Raw genomic sequence first — 26,868 nt, 5'->3', positions numbered from 1 at the left:
AGTTTGAAACCAATTCTGGTTATCGCTTCTCGGCCTTTTGGCTAAGATCAAGTGTAGTATCTGTTCTTATCAGTTTAATATCTGATACGTCCCCTATCTGGGGACCATATATTGAATGGATTTTTAGAACAGGGAGATGGAAAAAGAGCTTGCTCTGTCCACTCCACGCATTGACCTGGTATTGCAGTATCTCCAGGACCGGTGCACCCCTTCTTTAATGCAGTTTCTAAAATCAGAAAGAATTGAATTCAATGTTTTTTGTTCATTTTGCTTGTTTGTCGGATTTTGGGATGGACTCTTTGGCTTTGCTTTTCTTCTCCTCATTGGATTTTTCATGTTCAAAGTTGCAGAAGCCAGATTACAAGCTCATTTTGGTTCAACTTCAGCAACTGTGCATTGCATTGCCATGTAATGTGATGCAATGCTATCTTTCTAGCTCTCCCTTTTTACTTCCTTTTGGATAAACAGACATATTAGGCAAGCATTTTGGAGCTTTCACCTAAATAACTACAGGTGGTGAGATAAGCTGCACAATATAATTGACCTTTCAGTATATTGTTGCACACACACCATCTATTTAGCAAATGCCCTTGTTATCAACAGCAGCCTTTTAAACTCACCTGAGCTAACAGGTATGTGCGCTGGTTACTCTGCTGCGCTTAAAATTTCTTTTTTGGTTTGCTACAATGCCTTTTCTGAAACGTTGTCTCCTTCTGCTGGAACACTGACTTCTTTCATTTAATGCCTGCAGACTATAAAAGAGAACCCAACCCAAAAAGTTTGGTTGATTAGTCTGTGGCATTCTGTTAAACTGTTGCTTATGGCGGTCTCTGTGAGCTTCTCAGCGACATTCAGCCAGCCAGGTATCCTGCCTGCAGTAGATGGAATGTGGCAATGGAACGCTGGCTGCGCGTGTCATAATAGGCTCTGAGCCTTTATATACCTGTGCACAGCAGCAGCCACCTTCAGTCTGCTGCTGGACAGCCAGCAGCAGCAGCAGCAGGAGAGGTATGTAATCAGGAGCCCTCCTGCTAAGGGTAGACAGCTGCTCGTTCCACCCCACCCCCCGCCTTAATTGGTTCTCCTCCCTTCCAACGGTGTTGAGGCGGGTGGGAACAGCAGGGGGTGAAGGTGCTGTGTTTAAAGAGGTGGAGTTATGCAGATCTAAAACGCGTGGATTGCAGCAGCAGCAAGCCGAAAAGTGCAGGCATGTAAGGGATCTAGAGGTTGACAACATGTCTTCTTAACGGGAGTCCAGGAGCTCATCTCCACAAATGGACTTTTCAGGATCCTTGGGTGGCTCCGTAGTTTGAAACCAATTCTGGTTATCGCTTCTCGGCCTTTTGGCTAAGATCAAGTGTAGTATCTGTTCTTATCAGTTTAATATCTGATACGTCCCCTATCTGGGGACCATATATTAAATGGATTTTTAGAACAGGGAGATGGAAAAAGAGCTTGCTCTGTCCACTCCACGCATTGACCTGGTATTGCAGTATCTCCAGGACCGGTGCACCCCTTCTTTAGTGCAGTTTCTAAAATCAGAAAGAATTGAATTCAATGTTTTTTGTTCATTTTGCTTGTTTGTCGGATTTTGGGATGGACTCTTTGGCTTTGCTTTTCTTCTCCTCATTGGATTTTTCATGTTCAAAGTTGCAGAAGCCAGATTACAAGCTCATTTTGGTTCAACTTCAGCAACTGTGCATTGCATTGCCATGTAATGTGATGCAATGCTATCTTTCTAGCTCTCCCTTTTTACTTCCTTTTGGATAAACAGACATATTAGGCAAGCATTTTGGAGCTTTCACCTAAATAACTACAGGTGGTGAGATAAGCTGCACAATATAATTGACCTTTCAGTATATTGTTGCACACACACCATCTATTTAGCAAATGCCCTTGTTATCAACAGCAGCCTTTTAAACTCACCTGAGCTAACAGGTATGTGCGCTGGTTACTCTGCTGCGCTTAAAATTTCTTTTTTGGTTTGCTACAATGCCTTTTCTGAAACGTTGTCTCCTTCTGCTGGAACACTGACTTCTTTCATTTAATGCCTGCAGACTATAAAAGAGAACCCAACCCAAAAAGTTTGGTTGATTAGTCTGTGGCATTCTGTTAAACTGTTGCTTATGGCGGTCTCTGTGAGCTTCTCAGCGACATTCAGCCAGCCAGGTATCCTGCCTGCAGTAGATGGAATGTGGCAATGGAACGCTGGCTGCGCGTGTCATAATAGGCTCTGAGCCTTTATATACCTGTGCACAGCAGCAGCCACCTTCAGTCTGCTGCTGGACAGCCAGCAGCAGCAGCAGCAGGAGAGGTATGTAATCAGGAGCCCTCCTGCTAAGGGTAGACAGCTGCTCGTTCCACCCCACCCCCCGCCTTAATTGGTTCTCCTCCCTTCCAACGGTGTTGAGGCGGGTGGGAACAGCAGGGGGTGAAGGTGCTGTGTTTAAAGAGGTGGAGTTATGCAGATCTAAAACGCGTGGATTGCAGCAGCAGCAAGCCGAAAAGTGCAGGCATGTAAGGGATCTAGAGGTTGACAACATGTCTTCTTAACGGGAGTCCAGGAGCTCATCTCCACAAATGGACTTTTCAGGATCCTTGGGTGGCTCCGTAGTTTGAAACCAATTCTGGTTATCGCTTCTCGGCCTTTTGGCTAAGATCAAGTGTAGTATCTGTTCTTATCAGTTTAATATCTGATACGTCCCCTATCTGGGGACCATATATTAAATGGATTTTTAGAACAGGGAGATGGAAAAAGAGCTTGCTCTGTCCACTCCACGCATTGACCTGGTATTGCAGTATCTCCAGGACCGGTGCACCCCTTCTTTAATGCAGTTTCTAAAATCAGAAAGAATTGAATTCAATGTTTTTTGTTCATTTTGCTTGTTTGTCGGATTTTGGGATGGACTCTTTGGCTTTGCTTTTCTTCTCCTCATTGGATTTTTCATGTTCAAAGTTGCAGAAGCCAGATTACAAGCTCATTTTGGTTCAACTTCAGCAACTGTGCATTGCATTGCCATGTAATGTGATGCAATGCTATCTTTCTAGCTCTCCCTTTTTACTTCCTTTTGGATAAACAGACATATTAGGCAAGCATTTTGGAGCTTTCACCTAAATAACTACAGGTGGTGAGATAAGCTGCACAATATAATTGACCTTTCAGTATATTGTTGCACACACACCATCTATTTAGCAAATGCCCTTGTTATCAACAGCAGCCTTTTAAACTCACCTGAGCTAACAGGTATGTGCGCTGGTTACTCTGCTGCGCTTAAAATTTCTTTTTTGGTTTGCTACAATGCCTTTTCTGAAACGTTGTCTCCTTCTGCTGGAACACTGACTTCTTTCATTTAATGCCTGCAGACTATAAAAGAGAACCCAACCCAAAAAGTTTGGTTGATTAGTCTGTGGCATTCTGTTAAACTGTTGCTTATGGCGGTCTCTGTGAGCTTCTCAGCGACATTCAGCCAGCCAGGTATCCTGCCTGCAGTAGATGGAATGTGGCAATGGAACGCTGGCTGCGCGTGTCATAATAGGCTCTGAGCCTTTATATACCTGTGCACAGCAGCAGCCACCTTCAGTCTGCTGCTGGACAGCCAGCAGCAGCAGCAGCAGGAGAGGTATGTAATCAGGAGCCCTCCTGCTAAGGGTAGACAGCTGCTCGTTCCACCCCACCCCCCGCCTTAATTGGTTCTCCTCCCTTCCAACGGTGTTGAGGCGGGTGGGAACAGCAGGGGGTGAAGGTGCTGTGTTTAAAGAGGTGGAGTTATGCAGATCTAAAACGCGTGGATTGCAGCAGCAGCAAGCCGAAAAGTGCAGGCATGTAAGGGATCTAGAGGTTGACAACATGTCTTCTTAACGGGAGTCCAGGAGCTCATCTCCACAAATGGACTTTTCAGGATCCTTGGGTGGCTCCGTAGTTTGAAACCAATTCTGGTTATCGCTTCTCGGCCTTTTGGCTAAGATCAAGTGTAGTATCTGTTCTTATCAGTTTAATATCTGATACGTCCCCTATCTGGGGACCATATATTAAATGGATTTTTAGAACAGGGAGATGGAAAAAGAGCTTGCTCTGTCCACTCCACGCATTGACCTGGTATTGCAGTATCTCCAGGACCGGTGCACCCCTTCTTTAATGCAGTTTCTAAAATCAGAAAGAATTGAATTCAATGTTTTTTGTTCATTTTGCTTGTTTGTCGGATTTTGGGATGGACTCTTTGGCTTTGCTTTTCTTCTCCTCATTGGATTTTTCATGTTCAAAGTTGCAGAAGCCAGATTACAAGCTCATTTTGGTTCAACTTCAGCAACTGTGCATTGCATTGCCATGTAATGTGATGCAATGCTATCTTTCTAGCTCTCCCTTTTTACTTCCTTTTGGATAAACAGACATATTAGGCAAGCATTTTGGAGCTTTCACCTAAATAACTACAGGTGGTGAGATAAGCTGCACAATATAATTGACCTTTCAGTATATTGTTGCACACACACCATCTATTTAGCAAATGCCCTTGTTATCAACAGCAGCCTTTTAAACTCACCTGAGCTAACAGGTATGTGCGCTGGTTACTCTGCTGCGCTTAAAATTTCTTTTTTGGTTTGCTACAATGCCTTTTCTGAAACGTTGTCTCCTTCTGCTGGAACACTGACTTCTTTCATTTAATGCCTGCAGACTATAAAAGAGAACCCAACCCAAAAAGTTTGGTTGATTAGTCTGTGGCATTCTGTTAAACTGTTGCTTATGGCGGTCTCTGTGAGCTTCTCAGCGACATTCAGCCAGCCAGGTATCCTGCCTGCAGTAGATGGAATGTGGCAATGGAACGCTGGCTGCGCGTGTCATAATAGGCTCTGAGCCTTTATATACCTGTGCACAGCAGCAGCCACCTTCAGTCTGCTGCTGGACAGCCAGCAGCAGCAGCAGCAGGAGAGGTATGTAATCAGGAGCCCTCCTGCTAAGGGTAGACAGCTGCTCGTTCCACCCCACCCCCCGCCTTAATTGGTTCTCCTCCCTTCCAACGGTGTTGAGGCGGGTGGGAACAGCAGGGGGTGAAGGTGCTGTGTTTAAAGAGGTGGAGTTATGCAGATCTAAAACGCGTGGATTGCAGCAGCAGCAAGCCGAAAAGTGCCGGCATGTAAGGGATCTAGAGGTTGACAACATGTCTTCTTAACGGGAGTCCAGGAGCTCATCTCCACAAATGGACTTTTCAGGATCCTTGGGTGGCTCCGTAGTTTGAAACCAATTCTGGTTATCGCTTCTCGGCCTTTTGGCTAAGATCAAGTGTAGTATCTGTTCTTATCAGTTTAATATCTGATACGTCCCCTATCTGGGGACCATATATTAAATGGATTTTTAGAACAGGGAGATGGAAAAAGAGCTTGCTCTGTCCACTCCACGCATTGACCTGGTATTGCAGTATCTCCAGGACCGGTGCACCCCTTCTTTAATGCAGTTTCTAAAATCAGAAAGAATTGAATTCAATGTTTTTTGTTCATTTTGCTTGTTTGTCGGATTTTGGGATGGACTCTTTGGCTTTGCTTTTCTTCTCCTCATTGGATTTTTCATGTTCAAAGTTGCAGAAGCCAGATTACAAGCTCATTTTGGTTCAACTTCAGCAACTGTGCATTGCATTGCCATGTAATGTGATGCAATGCTATCTTTCTAGCTCTCCCTTTTTACTTCCTTTTGGATAAACAGACATATTAGGCAAGCATTTTGGAGCTTTCACCTAAATAACTACAGGTGGTGAGATAAGCTGCACAATATAATTGACCTTTCAGTATATTGTTGCACACACACCATCTATTTAGCAAATGCCCTTGTTATCAACAGCAGCCTTTTAAACTCACCTGAGCTAACAGGTATGTGCGCTGGTTACTCTGCTGCGCTTAAAATTTCTTTTTTGGTTTGCTACAATGCCTTTTCTGAAACGTTGTCTCCTTCTGCTGGAACACTGACTTCTTTCATTTAATGCCTGCAGACTATAAAAGAGAACCCAACCCAAAAAGTTTGGTTGATTAGTCTGTGGCATTCTGTTAAACTGTTGCTTATGGCGGTCTCTGTGAGCTTCTCAGCGACATTCAGCCAGCCAGGTATCCTGCCTGCAGTAGATGGAATGTGGCAATGGAACGCTGGCTGCGCGTGTCATAATAGGCTCTGAGCCTTTATATACCTGTGCACAGCAGCAGCCACCTTCAGTCTGCTGCTGGACAGCCAGCAGCAGCAGCAGCAGGAGAGGTATGTAATCAGGAGCCCTCCTGCTAAGGGTAAACAGCTGCTCGTTCCACCCCACCCCCCGCCTTAATTGGTTCTCCTCCCTTCCAACGGTGTTGAGGCGGGTGGGAACAGCAGGGGGTGAAGGTGCTGTGTTTAAAGAGGTGGAGTTATGCAGATCTAAAACGCGTGGATTGCAGCAGCAGCAAGCCGAAAAGTGCAGGCATGTAAGGGATCTAGAGGTTGACAACATGTCTTCTTAACGGGAGTCCAGGAGCTCATCTCCACAAATGGACTTTTCAGGATCCTTGGGTGGCTCCGTAGTTTGAAACCAATTCTGGTTATCGCTTCTCGGCCTTTTGGCTAAGATCAAGTGTAGTATCTGTTCTTATCAGTTTAATATCTGATACGTCCCCTATCTGGGGACCATATATTGAATGGATTTTTAGAACAGGGAGATGGAAAAAGAGCTTGCTCTGTCCACTCCACGCATTGACCTGGTATTGCAGTATCTCCAGGACCGGTGCACCCCTTCTTTAATGCAGTTTCTAAAATCAGAAAGAATTGAATTCAATGTTTTTTGTTCATTTTGCTTGTTTGTCGGATTTTGGGATGGACTCTTTGGCTTTGCTTTTCTTCTCCTCATTGGATTTTTCATGTTCAAAGTTGCAGAAGCCAGATTACAAGCTCATTTTGGTTCAACTTCAGCAACTGTGCATTGTATTGCCATGTAATGTGATGCAATGCTATCTTTCTAGCTCTCCCTTTTTACTTCCTTTTGGATAAACAGACATATTAGGCAAGCATTTTGGAGCTTTCACCTAAATAACTACAGGTGGTGAGATAAGCTGCACAATATAATTGACCTTTCAGTATATTGTTGCACACACACCATCTATTTAGCAAATGCCCTTGTTATCAACAGCAGCCTTTTAAACTCACCTGAGCTAACAGGTATGTGCGCTGGTTACTCTGCTGCGCTTAAAATTTCTTTTTTGGTTTGCTACAATGCCTTTTCTGAAACGTTGTCTCCTTCTGCTGGAACACTGACTTCTTTCATTTAATGCCTGCAGACTATAAAAGAGAACCCAACCCAAAAAGTTTGGTTGATTAGTCTGTGGCATTCTGTTAAACTGTTGCTTATGGCGGTCTCTGTGAGCTTCTCAGCGACATTCAGCCAGCCAGGTATCCTGCCTGCAGTAGATGGAATGTGGCAATGGAACGCTGGCTGCGCGTGTCATAATAGGCTCTGAGCCTTTATATACCTGTGCACAGCAGCAGCCACCTTCAGTCTGCTGCTGGACAGCCAGCAGCAGCAGCAGCAGGAGAGGTATGTAATCAGGAGCCCTCCTGCTAAGGGTAGACAGCTGCTCGTTCCACCCCACCCCCCGCCTTAATTGGTTCTCCTCCCTTCCAACGGTGTTGAGGCGGGTGGGAACAGCAGGGGGTGAAGGTGCTGTGTTTAAAGAGGTGGAGTTATGCAGATCTAAAACGCGTGGATTGCAGCAGCAGCAAGCCGAAAAGTGCAGGCATGTAAGGGATCTAGAGGTTGACAACATGTCTTCTTAACGGGAGTCCAGGAGCTCATCTCCACAAATGGACTTTTCAGGATCCTTGGGTGGCTCCGTAGTTTGAAACCAATTCTGGTTATCGCTTCTCGGCCTTTTGGCTAGGATCAGGTGCAGTGATCTAACGGTTGCTGCCTTGGTCTCGGCTAGGAGGTGCCTGGGGTACCTGACTTGTTGGCCTTGGGGGATCGCTCTCTCTTAACGGAGGGAGCTTCACCCCCTTGCAGCTATTGGCAGGTCGGCTTAGTCCCCGGACAACGGGGAGCGATCGCGTCTTGTCTTCGGGGCGACCCGAGGAAATAAGGGCGTTTTCCTTTGCTGAGCTTTATCGCTTAGTGGGCTGTGTAAGTTCTTGGGGTACCCCTCCCTCGGTCTTGGGTTTGTTCCTGCTTTTGTGGGATTCATTCCCTTGTTACTATTGGGGGAGGGCTTAGTCCCTGAGGGCCGAAAATGCCTTTTTCTTTTGGATTTGCGGTGGGGGAGACTCCACTGCGACAGTCCATTAGAATCATGGTGGATGAATGCCAGCGCCATGAGAAGAATCTGCAGTACATCGTGCATGAGATTCTTTTTGGGTTCTTCCACCTGGAGCGAGATAAGATCCTGTGTCTTTACGATCAGGAATTCCGTGGGCGATATACCATTTCCTTTATGGCTAAATCATGCTGTGATAATATCCATGCAGCACTGATGGTTGCGGACAAGGACGATGAGAGACTGAACGGGCTGAGCTTTGACTTCCTGTACGGTGAAGAGGAAGTACCCTTGGTGATCTTCATGTACAGCCCATTCGTCTCTGAGGGCGATATCGAAACCTTTTTGAAGCGTTACTGCAAGTCAGTGCGCTTCTCACATGATATCCTCAACTCCCAGCGCTTCTGGAATGGGAAGAGGAAATACCTGGTGAAGTTCCATCCAGATCAGAGCGGCATTGGTGGTCTTCACCACCCGCCTGCTAATTTTGCCATTGGTAATGTCAGGGGATTCCTACGCTACCCAGGAATGCCCCTTCAATGCCGGAATTGTCATGAATATGGGCATACACGAGAAAATTGTACAAGGGCTCATGTAGTCTTTTGCAACAAGTGCGGTAAGAGTGGGCACACCTCCGCTACGTGTGACTCTGAGATCGTATGTAACCTATGTGGGAAGGCAGGTCACGCCTTCAGGAATTGTCCGAGCAAAAAGTCAAAAACATATGACATGTTTAAGTCAGGTCAACTGACTATCCAAGAATACTTCGGAGGGAGTATTACTACACCTGCCCCTGGACCTGGGTTGGCGCACGCTGACGGGTCCGGACCAAATCCTTCAACGGCTCCGCCAGAGGGCCCGCTGGTAGTTCCACAGAAGGACGGTCGTAGGGGTTCCATAAGATTAACCGAGGGTTCGCTCTCTGTGGAATTGATCGATGTTCTGGCTCTAGATGTTGCCGTATCTCAGAGTCAAGAGGAAGGGTCCTCATCCAGCATGAATGCACCACCGGCATTATGTGGAACTGAGGAGACCTCTAGTACCCCGATTAAGCAAGCACCCAGATTCGCCACACCATCATCGGTGATCTTGGGTAAGGGCAAAAAGGGTACGCTCCTTAATCGATCAACCAGTGTGTCGGAAAGAGAGACATCTAGGGCGCGAAGTAAAAAGGACCCGGCTAAGACCCAGTCGAGCCCTGGTCCTCGAACCAGAAGTCGCAGTAGTTCCGTGACCAGACCAGAGGACAAGACGACCCAGAGGGATGACACCCGTTCCATAGACCAGACCGCCATGAGGACTGCAGATGCACAGGACTTGGAAAAGATGGACAGCTCCCAGCCTCTGAAAAGGCAACGGGAGGACGTAAAGCAACCTGATATCCAAAGAAAACACGGATGTCGAGGTCCAGATGAGGAGCCAAAAGTGGATGATGCCTTTTTGCCTGCTTCAGATCCCGGTAATATTAAACAAATCCTGACCCCTGGAGATGCGGAGGAGGAGGTGCCGTGTATTGACTTCTTCCCATCTTCAGATCCTGATTCTTCTTAATGTCTGTTCCTCTTAAAATCTCCTCACTAAATGTGAGGTCCCTAAAGAGCCCTACACGTAGGGCTGCTTTATTTTCTTATTTAGAGACATTGGACTTTGATTTCTGCTTTCTACAAGAATGTGGTATACAGAGTAATTTAAATTATAAGGACTTAAAAGAAGACTGGAAACTGGGCGCTTCTGTGTGGTCCGGTGCTAATGACTGTCGTTCTGCCGGAGTTGGACTACTTTGCCGTGGACATTCTACCATCATTCAATCTGTGACTGAAATTATACCTGGCAGAGCTATTTTAATACATCTTGTTTTTAATGGACTTTCTTTACGTTTATTAAATGTGTACGCTCCTCCTGGGAAGCAGGAAAGGGCGGATTTACTTGAAATATTGCCATTATTTTGTGTTGGGTCAACCCCCCTGCTAGTGGGAGGAGATTTTAATTGTTTACGTGATGGGGAATCCCGGCAGGGTGGGGATGTGAATCGTAAAGACCGTACCTCCTATTTGTTGAAAAGTTTAATTGATGATTTTAGATTACAGGACTGCTGGAAGGAACTCTTGCCGGCGGATCCAGGTGTTACATGGTCCAATGGAAGAGTTTCTTCTAGAATTGATTTCATATTTGCTTCTACTGCCTTTAAACCTTGTAAATGTTTTCTTTTATCTAATTTATTCTCTGATCATAAAGTTTTATCTGTGTTTTTAGAGTTAGCAGGGGAACAAAATACCTCAAGAGGCCCATGGAGATTAAATACAACTCTCCTAGAGGATATTGATATTCAAAAGAGGTTTGTGCAGGCCTACCAGTGCTGGCAATCAAAGAGAGACCCCCGCGCCTCGATGCTGGATTGGTGGGAGAGCATTAAACCTAAGATTAAATTATTTTTTATTAAGGCAGGGAAAATGAAAGCAAAAAAGAAAAAGCAGTGGTTTTATGTTTTTAATATGAGATTACAAGTACTCTTTAAACTAAAAGAAGTTGGTATTGATGTGGATGATGATATTGCAAATCTTAAGTCTGAAATAAAAAATGCTCTTAATGAAAAAGGAAAACAAATAATTTTTAACTCCCATGTACAGCACCTGGAGGAAGGAGAGAAATGCTCCCGATTCTTCTTCAAAAAGGTAATGGGGAGGAGGGACGCAATCCTAAATCTTGAAGGTGAAAATGATATTAAGGGTATGTTAGGAAAAGCTTTTAATTTTTATCAACTTCTTTTTAACACTAAAGTTATAGATCCATCCTTTTTAGAGTATGCTATTAATTCCCTTGATTTTAAGTTAGATATTTTAGACCAGGGTATTTTATCTAGGGATCTCACCAGTGAGGAACTTTTACAGATTTTTAAAAGTTTCTCCAGTGGGAAAGCCCCTGGGGAAGACGGTCTACCGATTGAGTTTTATCTGACTTTTTGGGGAATTTTAAAGAACGATATGTTTTTATTGTTTAAAGAAGCTTTTAATACTAATAAATTACCCCCATCTTGGAGGAGAGGTCTGGTATCTTTAATATATAAAAAAGGGGATAGGAGCCAACTTAAAAACTGGCGGCCTATTACGCTTTTAAACCTTGATTATAAAATTTTAGCTAAACTTATTGCAGTCCGTTTAAAACCCTTTATAGCCAAATTAATTCACCCTAACCAGGTATGTGGTGTTCCCGGAAGAACCATAGCTGAGTCCCTCAACATAATTAGGGATACCATATGGTATTCAAAAGAGAGAAGTCAAAACCTTGCTATTTTATCCTTAGACTTTGAAAAAGCTTTTGACAGGGTATCGCATGAATTTCTTTTTATGGTTCTTAAAAAAATGGCGTTTCCAGAGAAAATTTTAACCCGCATTATGCTTTTATATCATTCTTGTTTTAGTCAAATTTCTGTAAATGGGTTTTTAACGAAGGGGGTTCCTCCATTATCAGGGGTGAAACAAGGGTGCCCTCTCTCACCACTGCTCTTTATCTGTGTTATGGAACCACTATTAACCATACTGAGAAAAGATAAAGTAATTAAAGGGGTACCTATTCCCGGGAGTAGGGGTATGCAACTTAAAGCCCTAAGTTACATGGATGATGTTACCATACTATGTCCAGATTCCACATCTCTGAGGAGGGTATTGAGAAACACACAATTTTTCTGTGAAGCCTCAGGTTTTAAATTAAATATAGATAAATGTGACTGTTTTAATGTGGGGGGATGGGACTCCTCTTTGACCCCTGGGATAGTGATACAGAAAAATCACATAAAAATTTTAGGAATTATTTTTAACCAAGCCAATGAGGGGGACCCTAACTGGGACTCTGCAATGGATAAAATAGAAAAAAAGATCTCATTGTGGAATTTAAGGAACCTTAGTATGGAAGGTAAAATTTTAATTATTAAAGCCGTTTTAATTCCCATTATGTTGTATGTTGCAATGGTGTTTCCCCCTTCCAATTTACAAATCAAGAAAGTAACAAGAATTGTTTTTATGTTTTTATGGGGTTCAAAAATGGAAAAGTTAAAAAGAGATCTGATGTACAAATGTAAATCTAATGGAGGTAAAGATGTACCCAATTTTTTTACCTTTTTCCATATAAAGTATTTCTGCTTCTGTTTTAAGGTTTTTAAATCTGATGGCATTTTTAGTTATTTTTTAAAATATGCAGCAGGAATGATTTTTAAAAGGTGGTTTAGCCTACCTTTAAGTTCTCCTGTGCTCCTGTGCCCACCTAAACAGTATGTGATACTTGAGAAAACGGTCAGACTTTTAGGTCTCCAGGAATTGGAGCCTGATATATTGGGGGACCAAAGGAAGGTATCTATTGCTTGCAGACACTCTGAGGACACAATTCCTGTCTCTAATTTTTCACAGGCAAGGTCCAAAACGGTGTGGCGAAATGTGTACGGGAAATATCTTGCAAATGTACACAAGGACCTTGCCTGGGCTATCGTCCACCAGTGCCTCCCTACCCGTGAGTTTCAACATAGGCGGGGGCTGGTGGCGAGAGCCAAATGTCCAAGAGATATATGCGGGGAAAGTGAGTCTGTATTGCATCTCTTTTGGAATTGTCATTTTGCACAGGAGGTTTGGAGAAAGGTAGGCCCACTTTTAAAATGGGCATGTGGCCTGAAAGATTTTAATCACTTTTATGTCTTTTATGGTCTTTTTAAGTGTCCAAATTTTAAACAATTCCGAGTTGCCTGGATTATTATTAATTGTTTTAAAAATGCCATGTGGAAAGTTAGAAATATTTTACTCTTCAAGCATGATCATATTGATTCAACAGACTGTATAAAAATTGCTTTAAGTGAAATGTATATTTACTATCTCAGAGATAAAAAACTGTATGGAGCAAAAGAAGCGGCTTCTATGTGGTGTGTACAATTATGGAACACAATTAGTGGTAATTAAATAAACCCAAGTACATCTGTAATTATGATTTTCTTAATTGTTACAATGGTTTTATGATGGTAAATTGTGTTTTTACAAAAAACTTGAATTGATTATTATCATGTTTTATCATTTTATTGTAATGTTATAAATGTTCTTTTTTAAAACCTTTGTAAATATACTTTTGAATCAATAAAATTGCGTTGAAACCTTATCTGTTCTTATCAGTTTAATATCTGATACGTCCCCTATCTGGGGACCATATATTAAATGGATTTTTAGAACAGGGAGATGGAAAAAGAGCTTGCTCTGTCCACTCCACGCATTGACCTGGTATTGCAGTATCTCCAGGACCGGTGCACCCCTTCTTTAATGCAGTTTCTAAAATCAGAAAGAATTGAATTCAATGTTTTTTGTTCATTTTGCTTGTTTGTCGGATTTTGGGATGGACTCTTTGGCTTTGCTTTTCTTCTCCTCATTGGATTTTTCATGTTCAAAGTTGCAGAAGCCAGATTACAAGCTCATTTTGGTTCAACTTCAGCAACTGTGCATTGCATTGCCATGTAATGTGATGCAATGCTATCTTTCTAGCTCTCCCTTTTTACTTCCTTTTGGATAAACAGACATATTAGGCAAGCATTTTGGAGCTTTCACCTAAATAACTACAGGTGGTGAGATAAGCTGCACAATATAATTGACCTTTCAGTATATTGTTGCACACACACCATCTATTTAGTAAATGCCCTTGTTATCAACAGCAGCCTTTTAAACTCACCTGAGCTAACAAGTATGTGCGCTGGTTACTCTGCTGCGCTTAAAATTTCTTTTTTGGTTTGCTACAATGCCTTTTCTGAAACGTTGTCTCCTTCTGCTGGAACACTGACTTCTTTCATTTAATGCCTGCAGACTATAAAAGAGAACCCAACCCAAAAAGTTTGGTTGATTAGTCTGTGGCATTCTGTTAAACTGTTGCTTATGGCGGTCTCTGTGAGCTTCTCAGCGACATTCAGCCAGCCAGGTATCCTGCCTGCAGTAGATGGAATGTGGCAATGGAACGCTGGCTGCGCGTGTCATAATAGGCTCTGAGCCTTTATATACCTGTGCACAGCAGCAGCCACCTTCAGTCTGCTGCTGGACAGCCAGCAGCAGCAGCAGCAGGAGAGGTATGTAATCAGGAGCCCTCCTGCTAAGGGTAGACAGCTGCTCGTTCCACCCCACCCCCCGCCTTAATTGGTTCTCCTCCCTTCCAACGGTGTTGAGGCGGGTGGGAACAGCAGGGGGTGAAGGTGCTGTGTTTAAAGAGGTGGAGTTATGCAGATCTAAAACGCGTGGATTGCAGCAGCAGCAAGCCGAAAAGTGCAGGCATGTAAGGGATCTAGAGGTTGACAACATGTCTTCTTAACGGGAGTCCAGGAGCTCATCTCCACAAATGGACTTTTCAGGATCCTTGGGTGGCTCCGTAGTTTGAAACCAATTCTGGTTATCGCTTCTCGGCCTTTTGGCTAAGATCAAGTGTAGTATCTGTTCTTATCAGTTTAATATCTGATACGTCCCCTATCTGGGGACCATATATTAAATGGATTTTTAGAACAGGGAGATGGAAAAAGAGCTTGCTCTGTCCACTCCACGCATTGACCTGGTATTGCAGTATCTCCAGGACCGGTGCACCCCTTCTTTAATGCAGTTTCTAAAATCAGAAAGAATTGAATTCAATGTTTTTTGTTCATTTTGCTTGTTTGTCGGATTTTGGGATGGACTCTTTGGCTTTGCTTTTCTTCTCCTCATTGGATTTTTCATGTTCAAAGTTGCAGAAGCCAGATTACAAGCTCATTTTGGTTCAACTTCAGCAACTGTGCATTGCATTGCCATGTAATGTGATGCAATGCTATCTTTCTAGCTCTCCCTTTTTACTTCCTTTTGGATAAACAGACATATTAGGCAAGCATTTTGGAGCTTTCACCTAAATAACTACAGGTGGTGAGATAAGCTGCACAATATAATTGACCTTTCAGTATATTGTTGCACACACACCATCTATTTAGCAAATGCCCTTGTTATCAACAGCAGCCTTTTAAACTCACCTGAGCTAACAGGTATGTGCGCTGGTTACTCTGCTGCGCTTAAAATTTCTTTTTTGGTTTGCTACAATGCCTTTTCTGAAACGTTGTCTCCTTCTGCTGGAACACTGACTTCTTTCATTTAATGCCTGCAGACTATAAAAGAGAACCCAACCCAAAAAGTTTGGTTGATTAGTCTGTGGCATTCTGTTAAACTGTTGCTTATGGCGGTCTCTGTGAGCTTCTCAGCGACATTCAGCCAGCCAGGTATCCTGCCTGCAGTAGATGGAATGTGGCAATGGAACGCTGGCTGCGCGTGTCATAATAGGCTCTGAGCCTTTATATACCTGTGCACAGCAGCAGCCACCTTCAGTCTGCTGCTGGACAGCCAGCAGCAGCAGCAGCAGGAGAGGTATGTAATCAGGAGCCCTCCTGCTAAGGGTAGACAGCTGCTCGTTCCACCCCACCCCCCGCCTTAATTGGTTCTCCTCCCTTCCAACGGTGTTGAGGCGGGTGGGAACAGCAGGGGGTGAAGGTGCTGTGTTTAAAGAGGTGGAGTTATGCAGATCTAAAACGCGTGGATTGCAGCAGCAGCAAGCCGAAAAGTGCAGGCATGTAAGGGATCTAGAGGTTGACAACATGTCTTCTTAACGGGAGTCCAGGAGCTCATCTCCACAAATGGACTTTTCAGGATCCTTGGGTGGCTCCGTAGTTTGAAACCAATTCTGGTTATCGCTTCTCGGCCTTTTGGCTAAGATCAAGTGTAGTATCTGTTCTTATCAGTTTAATATCTGATACGTCCCCTATCTGGGGACCATATATTAAATGGATTTTTAGAACAGGGAGATGGAAAAAGAGCTTGCTCTGTCCACTCCACGCATTGACCTGGTATTGCAGTATCTCCAGGACCGGTGCACCCCTTCTTTAATGCAGTTTCTAAAATCAGAAAGAATTGAATTCAATGTTTTTTGTTCATTTTGCTTGTTTGTCGGATTTTGGGATGGACTCTTTGGCTTTGCTTTTCTTCTCCTCATTGGATTTTTCATGTTCAAAGTTGCAGAAGCCAGATTACAAGCTCATTTTGGTTCAACTTCAGCAACTGTGCATTGCATTGCCATGTAATGTGATGCAATGCTATCTTTCTAGCTCTCCCTTTTTACTTCCTTTTGGATAAACAGACATATTAGGCAAGCATTTTGGAGCTTTCACCTAAATAACTACAGGTGGTGAGATAAGCTGCACAATATAATTGACCTTTCAGTATATTGTTGCACACACACCATCTATTTAGCAAATGCCCTTGTTATCAACAGCAGCCTTTTAAACTCACCTGAGCTAACAGGTATGTGCGCTGGTTACTCTGCTGCGCTTAAAATTTCTTTTTTGGTTTGCTACAATGCCTTTTCTGAAACGTTGTCTCCTTCTGCTGGAACACTGACTTCTTTCATTTAATGCCTGCAGACTATAAAAGAGAACCCAACCCAAAAAGTTTGGTTGATTAGTCTGTGGCATTCTGTTAAACTGTTGCTTATGGCGGTCTCTGTGAGCTTCTCAGCGACATTCAGCCAGCCAGGTATCCTGCCTGCAGTAGATGGAATGTGGCAATGGAACGCTGGCTGCGCGTGTCATAATAGGCTCTGAGCCTTTATATACCTGTGCACAGCAGCAGCCACCTTCAGTCTGCTGCTGGACAGCCAGCAGCAGCAGCAGCAGCAGGAGAGGTATGTAATCAGGAGCCCTCCTGCTAAGGGTAGACAGCTGCTCGTTCCACCCCACCCCCCGCCTTAATTGGTTCTCCTCCCTTCCAACGGTGTTGAGGCGGGTGGGAACAGCAGGGGGTGAAGGTGCTGTGTTTAAAGAGGTGGAGTTATGCAGATCTAAAACGCGTGGATTGCAGCAGCAGCAAGCCGAAAAGTGCAGGCATGTAAGGGATCTAGAGGTTGACAACATGTCTTCTTAACGGGAGTCCAGGAGCTCATCTCCACAAATGGACTTTTCAGGATCCTTGGGTGGCTCCGTAGTTTGAAACCAATTCTGGTTATCGCTTCTCGGCCTTTTGGCTAAGATCAAGTGTAGTATCTGTTCTTATCAGTTTAATATCTGATACGTCCCCTATCTGGGGACCATATATTAAATGGATTTTTAGAACAGGGAGATGGAAAAAGAGCTTGCTCTGTCCACTCCACGCATTGACCTGGTATTGCAGTATCTCCAGGACCGGTGCACCCCTTCTTTAATGCAGTTTCTAAAATCAGAAAGAATTGAATTCAATGTTTTTTGTTCATTTTGCTTGTTTGTCGGATTTTGGGATGGACTCTTTGGCTTTGCTTTTCTTCTCCTCATTGGATTTTTCATGTTCAAAGTTGCAGAAGCCAGATTACAAGCTCATTTTGGTTCAACTTCAGCAACTGTGCATTGCATTGCCATGTAATGTGATGCAATGCTATCTTTCTAGCTCTCCCTTTTTACTTCCTTTTGGATAAACAGACATATTAGGCAAGCATTTTGGAGCTTTCACCTAAATAACTACAGGTGGTGAGATAAGCTGCACAATATAATTGACCTTTCAGTATATTGTTGCACACACACCATCTATTTAGCAAATGCCCTTGTTATCAACAGCAGCCTTTTAAACTCACCTGAGCTAACAGGTATGTGCGCTGGTTACTCTGCTGCGCTTAAAATTTCTTTTTTGGTTTGCTACAATGCCTTTTCTGAAACGTTGTCTCCTTCTGCTGGAACACTGACTTCTTTCATTTAATGCCTGCAGACTATAAAAGAGAACCCAACCCAAAAAGTTTGGTTGATTAGTCTGTGGCATTCTGTTAAACTGTTGCTTATGGCGGTCTCTGTGAGCTTCTCAGCGACATTCAGCCAGCCAGGTATCCTGCCTGCAGTAGATGGAATGTGGCAATGGAACGCTGGCTGCGCGTGTCATAATAGGCTCTGAGCCTTTATATACCTGTGCACAGCAGCAGCCACCTTCAGTCTGCTGCTGGACAGCCAGCAGCAGCAGCAGCAGCAGGAGAGGTATGTAATCAGGAGCCCTCCTGCTAAGGGTAGACAGCTGCTCGTTCCACCCCACCCCCCGCCTTAATTGGTTCTCCTCCCTTCCAACGGTGTTGAGGCGGGTGGGAACAGCAGGGGGTGAAGGTGCTGTGTTTAAAGAGGTGGAGTTATGCAGATCTAAAACGCGTGGATTGCAGCAGCAGCAAGCCGAAAAGTGCAGGCATGTAAGGGATCTAGAGGTTGACAACATGTCTTCTTAACGGGAGTCCAGGAGCTCATCTCCACAAATGGACTTTTCAGGATCCTTGGGTGGCTCCGTAGTTTGAAACCAATTCTGGTTATCGCTTCTCGGCCTTTTGGCTAAGATCAAGTGTAGTATCTGTTCTTATCAGTTTAATATCTGATACGTCCCCTATCTGGGGACCATATATTAAATGGATTTTTAGAACAGGGAGATGGAAAAAGAGCTTGCTCTGTCCACTCCACGCATTGACCTGGTATTGCAGTATCTCCAGGACCGGTGCACCCCTTCTTTAATGCAGTTTCTAAAATCAGAAAGAATTGAATTCAATGTTTTTTGTTCATTTTGCTTGTTTGTCGGATTTTGGGATGGACTCTTTGGCTTTGCTTTTCTTCTCCTCATTGGATTTTTCATGTTCAAAGTTGCAGAAGCCAGATTACAAGCTCATTTTGGTTCAACTTCAGCAACTGTGCATTGCATTGCCATGTAATGTGATGCAATGCTATCTTTCTAGCTCTCCCTTTTTACTTCCTTTTGGATAAACAGACATATTAGGCAAGCATTTTGGAGCTTTCACCTAAATAACTACAGGTGGTGAGATAAGCTGCACAATATAATTGACCTTTCAGTATATTGTTGCACACACACCATCTATTTAGTAAATGCCCTTGTTATCAACAGCAGCCTTTTAAACTCACCTGAGCTAACAAGTATGTGCGCTGGTTACTCTGCTGCGCTTAAAATTTCTTTTTTGGTTTGCTACAATGCCTTTTCTGAAACGTTGTCTCCTTCTGCTGGAACACTGACTTCTTTCATTTAATGCCTGCAGACTATAAAAGAGAACCCAACCCAAAAAGTTTGGTTGATTAGTCTGTGGCATTCTGTTAAACTGTTGCTTATGGCGGTCTCTGTGAGCTTCTCAGCGACATTCAGCCAGCCAGGTATCCTGCCTGCAGTAGATGGAATGTGGCAATGGAACGCTGGCTGCGCGTGTCATAATAGGCTCTGAGCCTTTATATACCTGTGCACAGCAGCAGCCACCTTCAGTCTGCTGCTGGACAGCCAGCAGCAGCAGCAGCAGGAGAGGTATGTAATCAGGAGCCCTCCTGCTAAGGGTAGACAGCTGCTCGTTCCACCCCACCCCCCGCCTTAATTGGTTCTCCTCCCTTCCAACGGTGTTGAGGCGGGTGGGAACAGCAGGGGGTGAAGGTGCTGTGTTTAAAGAGGTGGAGTTATGCAGATCTAAAACGCGTGGATTGCAGCAGCAGCAAGCCGAAAAGTGCAGGCATGTAAGGGATCTAGAGGTTGACAACATGTCTTCTTAACAGGAGTCCAGGAGCTCATCTCCACAAATGGACTTTTCAGGATCCTTGGGTGGCTCCGTAGTTTGAAACCAATTCTGGTTATCGCTTCTCGGCCTTTTGGCTAAGATCAAGTGTAGTATCTGTTCTTATCAGTTTAATATCTGATACGTCCCCTATCTGGGGACCATATATTAAATGGATTTTTAGAACAGGGAGATGGAAAAAGAGCTTGCTCTGTCCACTCCACGCATTGACCTGGTATTGCAGTATCTCCAGGACCGGTGCACCCCTTCTTTAATGCAGTTTCTAAAATCAGAAAGAATTGAATTCAATGTTTTTTGTTCATTTTGCTTGTTTGTCGGATTTTGGGATGGACTCTTTGGCTTTGCTTTTCTTCTCCTCATTGGATTTTTCATGTTCAAAGTTGCAGAAGCCAGATTACAAGCTCATTTTGGTTCAACTTCAGCAACTGTGCATTGCATTGCCATGTAATGTGATGCAATGCTATCTTTCTAGCTCTCCCTTTTTACTTCCTTTTGGATAAACAGACATATTAGGCAAGCATTTTGGAGCTTTCACCTAAATAACTACAGGTGGTGAGATAAGCTGCACAATATAATTGACCTTTCAGTATATTGTTGCACACACACCATCTATTTAGCAAATGCCCTTGTTATCAACAGCAGCCTTTTAAACTCACCTGAGCTAACAGGTATGTGCGCTGGTTACTCTGCTGCGCTTAAAATTTCTTTTTTGGTTTGCTACAATGCCTTTTCTGAAACGTTGTCTCCTTCTGCTGGAACACTGACTTCTTTCATTTAATGCCTGCAGACTATAAAAGAGAACCCAACCCAAAAAGTTTGGTTGATTAGTCTGTGGCATTCTGTTAAACTGTTGCTTATGGCGGTCTCTGTGAGCTTCTCAGCGACATTCAGCCAGCCAGGTATCCTGCCTGCAGTAGATGGAATGTGGCAATGGAACGCTGGCTGCGCGTGTCATAATAGGCTCTGAGCCTTTATATACCTGTGCACAGCAGCAGCCACCTTCAGTCTGCTGCTGGACAGCCAGCAGCAGCAGCAGCAGGAGAGGTATGTAATCAGGAGCCCTCCTGCTAAGGGTAGACAGCTGCTCGTTCCACCCCACCCCCCGCCTTAATTGGTTCTCCTCCCTTCCAACGGTGTTGAGGCGGGTGGGAACAGCAGGGGGTGAAGGTGCTGTGTTTAAAGAGGTGGAGTTATGCAGATCTAAAACGCGTGGATTGCAGCAGCAGCAAGCCGAAAAGTGCAGGCATGTAAGGGATCTAGAGGTTGACAACATGTCTTCTTAACGGGAGTCCAGGAGCTCATCTCCACAAATGGACTTTTCAGGATCCTTGGGTGGCTCCGTAGTTTGAAACCAATTCTGGTTATCGCTTCTCGGCCTTTTGGCTAAGATCAAGTGTAGTATCTGTTCTTATCAGTTTAATATCTGATACGTCCCCTATCTGGGGACCATATATTAAATGGATTTTTAGAACAGGGAGATGGAAAAAGAGCTTGCTCTGTCCACTCCACGCATTGACCTGGTATTGCAGTATCTCCAGGACCGGTGCACCCCTTCTTTAATGCAGTTTCTAAAATCAGAAAGAATTGAATTCAATGTTTTTTGTTCATTTTGCTTGTTTGTCGGATTTTGGGATGGACTCTTTGGCTTTGCTTTTCTTCTCCTCATTGGATTTTTCATGTTCAAAGTTGCAGAAGCCAGATTACAAGCTCATTTTGGTTCAACTTCAGCAACTGTGCATTGCATTGCCATGTAATGTGATGCAATGCTATCTTTCTAGCTCTCCCTTTTTACTTCCTTTTGGATAAACAGACATATTAGGCAAGCATTTTGGAGCTTTCACCTAAATAACTACAGGTGGTGAGATAAGCTGCACAATATAATTGACCTTTCAGTATATTGTTGCACACACACCATCTATTTAGCAAATGCCCTTGTTATCAACAGCAGCCTTTTAAACTCACCTGAGCTAACAGGTATGTGCGCTGGTTACTCTGCTGCGCTTAAAATTTCTTTTTTGGTTTGCTACAATGCCTTTTCTGAAACGTTGTCTCCTTCTGCTGGAACACTGACTTCTTTCATTTAATGCCTGCAGACTATAAAAGAGAACCCAACCCAAAAAGTTTGGTTGATTAGTCTGTGGCATTCTGTTAAACTGTTGCTTATGGCGGTCTCTGTGAGCTTCTCAGCGACATTCAGCCAGCCAGGTATCCTGCCTGCAGTAGATGGAATGTGGCAATGGAACGCTGGCTGCGCGTGTCATAATAGGCTCTGAGCCTTTATATACCTGTGCACAGCAGCAGCCACCTTCAGTCTGCTGCTGGACAGCCAGCAGCAGCAGCAGCAGCAGGAGAGGTATGTAATCAGGAGCCCTCCTGCTAAGGGTAGACAGCTGCTCGTTCCACCCCACCCCCCGCCTTAATTGGTTCTCCTCCCTTCCAACGGTGTTGAGGCGGGTGGGAACAGCAGGGGGTGAAGGTGCTGTGTTTAAAGAGGTGGAGTTATGCAGATCTAAAACGCGTGGATTGCAGCAGCAGCAAGCCGAAAAGTGCAGGCATGTAAGGGATCTAGAGGTTGACAACATGTCTTCTTAACGGGAGTCCAGGAGCTCATCTCCACAAATGGACTTTTCAGGATCCTTGGGTGGCTCCGTAGTTTGAAACCAATTCTGGTTATCGCTTCTCGGCCTTTTGGCTAAGATCAAGTGTAGTATCTGTTCTTATCAGTTTAATATCTGATACGTCCCCTATCTGGGGACCATATATTAAATGGATTTTTAGAACAGGGAGATGGAAAAAGAGCTTGCTCTGTCCACTCCACGCATTGACCTGGTATTGCAGTATCTCCAGGACCGGTGCACCCCTTCTTTAATGCAGTTTCTAAAATCAGAAAGAATTGAATTCAATGTTTTTTGTTCATTTTGCTTGTTTGTCGGATTTTGGGATGGACTCTTTGGCTTTGCTTTTCTTCTCCTCATTGGATTTTTCATGTTCAAAGTTGCAGAAGCCAGATTACAAGCTCATTTTGGTTCAACTTCAGCAACTGTGCATTGCATTGCCATGTAATGTGATGCAATGCTATCTTTCTAGCTCTCCCTTTTTACTTCCTTTTGGATAAACAGACATATTAGGCAAGCATTTTGGAGCTTTCACCTAAATAACTACAGGTGGTGAGATAAGCTGCACAATATAATTGACCTTTCAGTATATTGTTGCACACACACCATTTATTTAGCAAATGCCCTTGTTATCAACAGCAGCCTTTTAAACTCACCTGAGCTAACAGGTATGTGCGCTGGTTACTCTGCTGCGCTTAAAATTTCTTTTTTGGTTTGCTACAATGCCTTTTCTGAAACGTTGTCTCCTTCTGCTGGAACACTGACTTCTTTCATTTAATGCCTGCAGACTATAAAAGAGAACCCAACCCAAAAAGTTTGGTTGATTAGTCTGTGGCATTCTGTTAAACTGTTGCTTATGGCGGTCTCTGTGAGCTTCTCAGCGACATTCAGCCAGCCAGGTATCCTGCCTGCAGTAGATGGAATGTGGCAATGGAACGCTGGCTGCGCGTGTCATAATAGGCTCTGAGCCTTTATATACCTGTGCACAGCAGCAGCCACCTTCAGTCTGCTGCTGGACAGCCAGCAGCAGCAGCAGCAGCAGGAGAGGTATGTAATCAGGAGCCCTCCTGCTAAGGGTAGACAGCTGCTCGTTCCACCCCACCCCCCGCCTTAATTGGTTCTCCTCCCTTCCAACGGTGTTGAGGCGGGTGGGAACAGCAGGGGGTGAAGGTGCTGTGTTTAAAGAGGTGGAGTTATGCAGATCTAAAACGCGTGGATTGCAGCAGCAGCAAGCCGAAAAGTGCAGGCATGTAAGGGATCTAGAGGTTGACAACATGTCTTCTTAACGGGAGTCCAGGAGCTCATCTCCACAAATGGACTTTTCAGGATCCTTGGGTGGCTCCGTAGTTTGAAACCAATTCTGGTTATCGCTTCTCGGCCTTTTGGCTAAGATCAAGTGTAGTATCTGTTCTTATCAGTTTAATATCTGATACGTCCCCTATCTGGGGACCATATATTAAATGGATTTTTAGAACAGGGAGATGGAAAAAGAGCTTGCTCTGTCCACTCCACGCATTGACCTGGTATTGCAGTATCTCCAGGACCGGTGCACCCCTTCTTTAATGCAGTTTCTAAAATCAGAAAGAATTGAATTCAATGTTTTTTGTTCATTTTGCTTGTTTGTCGGATTTTGGGATGGACTCTTTGGCTTTGCTTTTCTTCTCCTCATTGGATTTTTCATGTTCAAAGTTGCAGAAACCAGATTACAAGCTCATTTTGGTCCAACTTCAGCAACTGTGCATTGCATTGCCATGTAATGTGATGCAATGCTATCTTTCTAGCTCTCCCTTTTTACTTCCTTTTGGATAAACAGACATATTAGGCAAGCATTTTGGAGCTTTCACCTAAATAACTACAGGTGGTGAGATAAGCTGCACAATATAATTGACCTTTCAGTATATTGTTGCACACACACCATCTATTTAGCAAATGCCCTTGTTATCAACAGCAGCCTTTTAAACTCACCTGAGCTAACAGGTATGTGCGCTGGTTACTCTGCTGCGCTTAAAATTTCTTTTTTGGTTTGCTACAATGCCTTTTCTGAAACGTTGTCTCCTTCTGCTGGAACACTGACTTCTTTCATTTAATGCCTGCAGACTATAAAAGAGAACCCAACCCAAAAAGTTTGGTTGATTAGTCTGTGGCATTCTGTTAAACTGTTGCTTATGGCGGTCTCTGTGAGCTTCTCAGCGACATTCAGCCAGCCAGGTATCCTGCCTGCAGTAGATGGAATGTGGCAATGGAACGCTGGCTGCGCGTGTCATAATAGGCTCTGAGCCTTTATATACCTGTGCACAGCAGCAGCCACCTTCAGTCTGCTGCTGGACAGCCAGCAGCAGCAGCAGCAGGAGAGGTATGTAATCAGGAGCCCTCCTGCTAAGGGTAGACAGCTGCTCGTTCCACCCCACCCCCCGCCTTAATTGGTTCTCCTCCCTTCCAACGGTGTTGAGGCGGGTGGGAACAGCAGGGGGTGAAGGTGCTATGTTTAAAGAGGTGGAGTTATGCAGATCTAAAACGCGTGGATTGCAGCAGCAGCAAGCCGAAAAGTGCAGGCATGTAAGGGATCTAGAGGTTGACAACATGTCTTCTTAACGGGAGTCCAGGAGCTCATCTCCACAAATGGACTTTTCAGGATCCTTGGGTGGCTCCGTAGTTTGAAACCAATTCTGGTTATCGCTTCTCGGCCTTTTGGCACGATCTATCAGGTTTACCTGTGTGGTCTTGCCTGTGAGGTGCTCTTGGTACCCTTTCTCTCGGCCTGGGGGGATCGTTCCTCTTCGGAGGGACTTAACCCCCCTGCTGCTATTGGGAGGAAGGATTAGTCCGGGAGCAACGGGAAGGGATCCCATGAAGGCTTGCGCCTTTCAGAGAGAAGAGTCGGTACGTTCCTGAGTGAAGGATGCCGGCAACGCTCACATATTCATCGGGTGATGCCCGGATGCGGAACACCGTGAGGATTGAAGTTGGAGCAGGATCGAGGACGGAGAAGAACTTGGACTACATCTGCCATAGGATTCTGCTTGGAGTTCTGGAGTTTCGGCGGGAAGACATATTCTGCTTCCAGGACAACGAGTACAAGGGGACATACACCATCACCTTCAAGAGCCAGGGATGCTGTCAGCAACTCGTACAAAAGGTAAACGAGAAAAACTACTTAGATGAGTTGGATGGACTAACCTTTTGTCTCTTGTATGCTTATGACGAGATCCCCATCGTGGTGCATTTCCCGAACCCCTTTGTGGAAGCTGCAGACATCTCGACCTACCTTACCCGCTATTGTGATGATCTGAGATACCTGGGTACTGTGAAGAACGCGGTAGGCTTCTGGTGCGGCAAGAGAAGGTATATGGCCCGTCTAAAGAGGGACCTTAGTGGAGTGGGAGGAATGCTACACCCTCCCTCAACCTTCGTAATCGGTAAGAGCAGAGGCTACTTATTTTATCCTGGAATGCCAGTATGTTGCAGGAACTGTGGACAAATGGGTCATACCCAAACGTCCTGCACGGGCAGGAAAGTAGACCGCTGCAATAATTGCAGCTGTTACGGACATTTAATGAAGGACTGTCCCGCTGGGAGGAAATGTAATCTCTGCGGTGAGGCGGGGCACATGTTCCGAGGATGCCCCAACAGGACCAGGACCAGGACCTACGCAGAAGCTGCATCTTCTGAAGCTGAGCCGATGCGCCCACCGGTCTTCACTGGCAGGCCGGCGTCGGAGGGCGGTTCGAAGGGCGAGAAGGCTGGGATGGAGCAGGGAGCCGGAGGCCCCTCTGGGGCGGCACCTGCATCGAAGTCCCTTAACGATGGGCGGACCTCGCATGGACCGGAGCGGGGGGGTCCTCCTTCTGGGAGGGTATCCTCCGTATCGATGGTTCCCGATACCGATCCTGTTGGGCTGGAGGGTGGTGCCCCTGTGCGGTTGGCTACAGGGGACCACGCAGCGATGGCCTCAGGATCTTCCAGGGCGATTAGCCAGCCAGATGAGGGGGCTTTGCTTCTAGGTGGCGAACATCAGGAAATCTGTGTTGCTGATCTTGTCCTGATGGACCAGTCTCCCCCCCTGGAGGAGGTGGAGGAAGAGGAGGACTGCACCAGTGACCTAGTGGAGTCTGCCCCGAAAAAGAGACGGAATGTCGAATCCCCAGCGTCTCCTGGAATGTGGCTGGGAACCGTGACCTACGAGGGGGCAACCGCCGGCTCACAGAATATCGAGTCGTTTGGGTCTTCTAGCCCGGATGTCCTGGAGCAATTTGATATACAGGGCTTTGAGTCAGGTGTCCTCATGGAAGATCCACCACCCTGACCTATGAATGCCCACAATAAGACTTGTCTCACTGAATGTGAGGTCATTAAAGAGCCCAGTTCGTAGGGCTGCTCTATTCAAGTATTTAGAAACCACTGACTTTGACATATGTTTATTACAGGAATG

At 44.8% G+C, this 26,868-nt stretch overlaps 15 non-coding genes across 15 annotated transcripts; all 15 read left to right on the top strand.

Annotated features, from left to right (window-relative positions):
- Window positions 1-21: 21 nt before the first annotated feature.
- On the top strand, window positions 22-212 carry LOC141149735 (U2 spliceosomal RNA). The gene has a single exon (XR_012246023.1). It is a non-coding gene; the product is annotated as a U2 spliceosomal RNA (small nuclear RNA).
- Window positions 213-1,327: 1,115 nt separating this feature from the next.
- Window positions 1,328-1,518, top strand: LOC141275439 (U2 spliceosomal RNA). The gene has a single exon (XR_012323679.1). It is a non-coding gene; the product is annotated as a U2 spliceosomal RNA (small nuclear RNA).
- A 1,115-nt stretch (window positions 1,519-2,633) lies between these two features.
- Window positions 2,634-2,824, top strand: LOC141275427 (U2 spliceosomal RNA). The gene has a single exon (XR_012323668.1). It is a non-coding gene; the product is annotated as a U2 spliceosomal RNA (small nuclear RNA).
- Window positions 2,825-3,939: 1,115 nt separating this feature from the next.
- LOC141275415 (U2 spliceosomal RNA) lies at window positions 3,940-4,130 on the top strand. The gene has a single exon (XR_012323657.1). It is a non-coding gene; the product is annotated as a U2 spliceosomal RNA (small nuclear RNA).
- A 1,115-nt stretch (window positions 4,131-5,245) lies between these two features.
- On the top strand, window positions 5,246-5,436 carry LOC141275404 (U2 spliceosomal RNA). Its single transcript, XR_012323646.1, has one exon. It is a non-coding gene; the product is annotated as a U2 spliceosomal RNA (small nuclear RNA).
- Window positions 5,437-6,551: 1,115 nt separating this feature from the next.
- On the top strand, window positions 6,552-6,742 carry LOC141149734 (U2 spliceosomal RNA). The gene has a single exon (XR_012246022.1). It is a non-coding gene; the product is annotated as a U2 spliceosomal RNA (small nuclear RNA).
- Window positions 6,743-13,347: 6,605 nt separating this feature from the next.
- On the top strand, window positions 13,348-13,536 carry LOC141150468 (U2 spliceosomal RNA). Its single transcript, XR_012246662.1, has one exon. It is a non-coding gene; the product is annotated as a U2 spliceosomal RNA (small nuclear RNA).
- Window positions 13,537-14,651: 1,115 nt separating this feature from the next.
- On the top strand, window positions 14,652-14,842 carry LOC141275391 (U2 spliceosomal RNA). The gene has a single exon (XR_012323634.1). It is a non-coding gene; the product is annotated as a U2 spliceosomal RNA (small nuclear RNA).
- Window positions 14,843-15,957: 1,115 nt separating this feature from the next.
- On the top strand, window positions 15,958-16,148 carry LOC141275379 (U2 spliceosomal RNA). Its single transcript, XR_012323623.1, has one exon. It is a non-coding gene; the product is annotated as a U2 spliceosomal RNA (small nuclear RNA).
- A 1,118-nt stretch (window positions 16,149-17,266) lies between these two features.
- Window positions 17,267-17,457, top strand: LOC141275367 (U2 spliceosomal RNA). The gene has a single exon (XR_012323612.1). It is a non-coding gene; the product is annotated as a U2 spliceosomal RNA (small nuclear RNA).
- A 1,118-nt stretch (window positions 17,458-18,575) lies between these two features.
- Window positions 18,576-18,766, top strand: LOC141275356 (U2 spliceosomal RNA). Its single transcript, XR_012323601.1, has one exon. It is a non-coding gene; the product is annotated as a U2 spliceosomal RNA (small nuclear RNA).
- A 1,115-nt stretch (window positions 18,767-19,881) lies between these two features.
- On the top strand, window positions 19,882-20,072 carry LOC141275344 (U2 spliceosomal RNA). Its single transcript, XR_012323590.1, has one exon. It is a non-coding gene; the product is annotated as a U2 spliceosomal RNA (small nuclear RNA).
- A 1,115-nt stretch (window positions 20,073-21,187) lies between these two features.
- On the top strand, window positions 21,188-21,378 carry LOC141275333 (U2 spliceosomal RNA). Its single transcript, XR_012323579.1, has one exon. It is a non-coding gene; the product is annotated as a U2 spliceosomal RNA (small nuclear RNA).
- A 1,118-nt stretch (window positions 21,379-22,496) lies between these two features.
- LOC141275322 (U2 spliceosomal RNA) lies at window positions 22,497-22,687 on the top strand. Its single transcript, XR_012323568.1, has one exon. It is a non-coding gene; the product is annotated as a U2 spliceosomal RNA (small nuclear RNA).
- A 1,118-nt stretch (window positions 22,688-23,805) lies between these two features.
- Window positions 23,806-23,996, top strand: LOC141275309 (U2 spliceosomal RNA). Its single transcript, XR_012323557.1, has one exon. It is a non-coding gene; the product is annotated as a U2 spliceosomal RNA (small nuclear RNA).
- The last annotated feature ends 2,872 nt before the right edge of the window (window positions 23,997-26,868 follow it).

Source organism: Phyllobates terribilis, unplaced genomic scaffold (assembly GCF_046119375.1).
Source record: "Phyllobates terribilis strain yellow unplaced genomic scaffold, ASM4611937v1 Scaffold_5__5_contigs__length_657084704, whole genome shotgun sequence".
Lineage (NCBI taxonomy): Eukaryota > Metazoa > Chordata > Amphibia > Anura > Dendrobatidae > Phyllobates > Phyllobates terribilis.
Note: the sequence above shows the minus strand (reverse complement) of the source record. Positions and strands in the feature narration are given on the sequence as shown.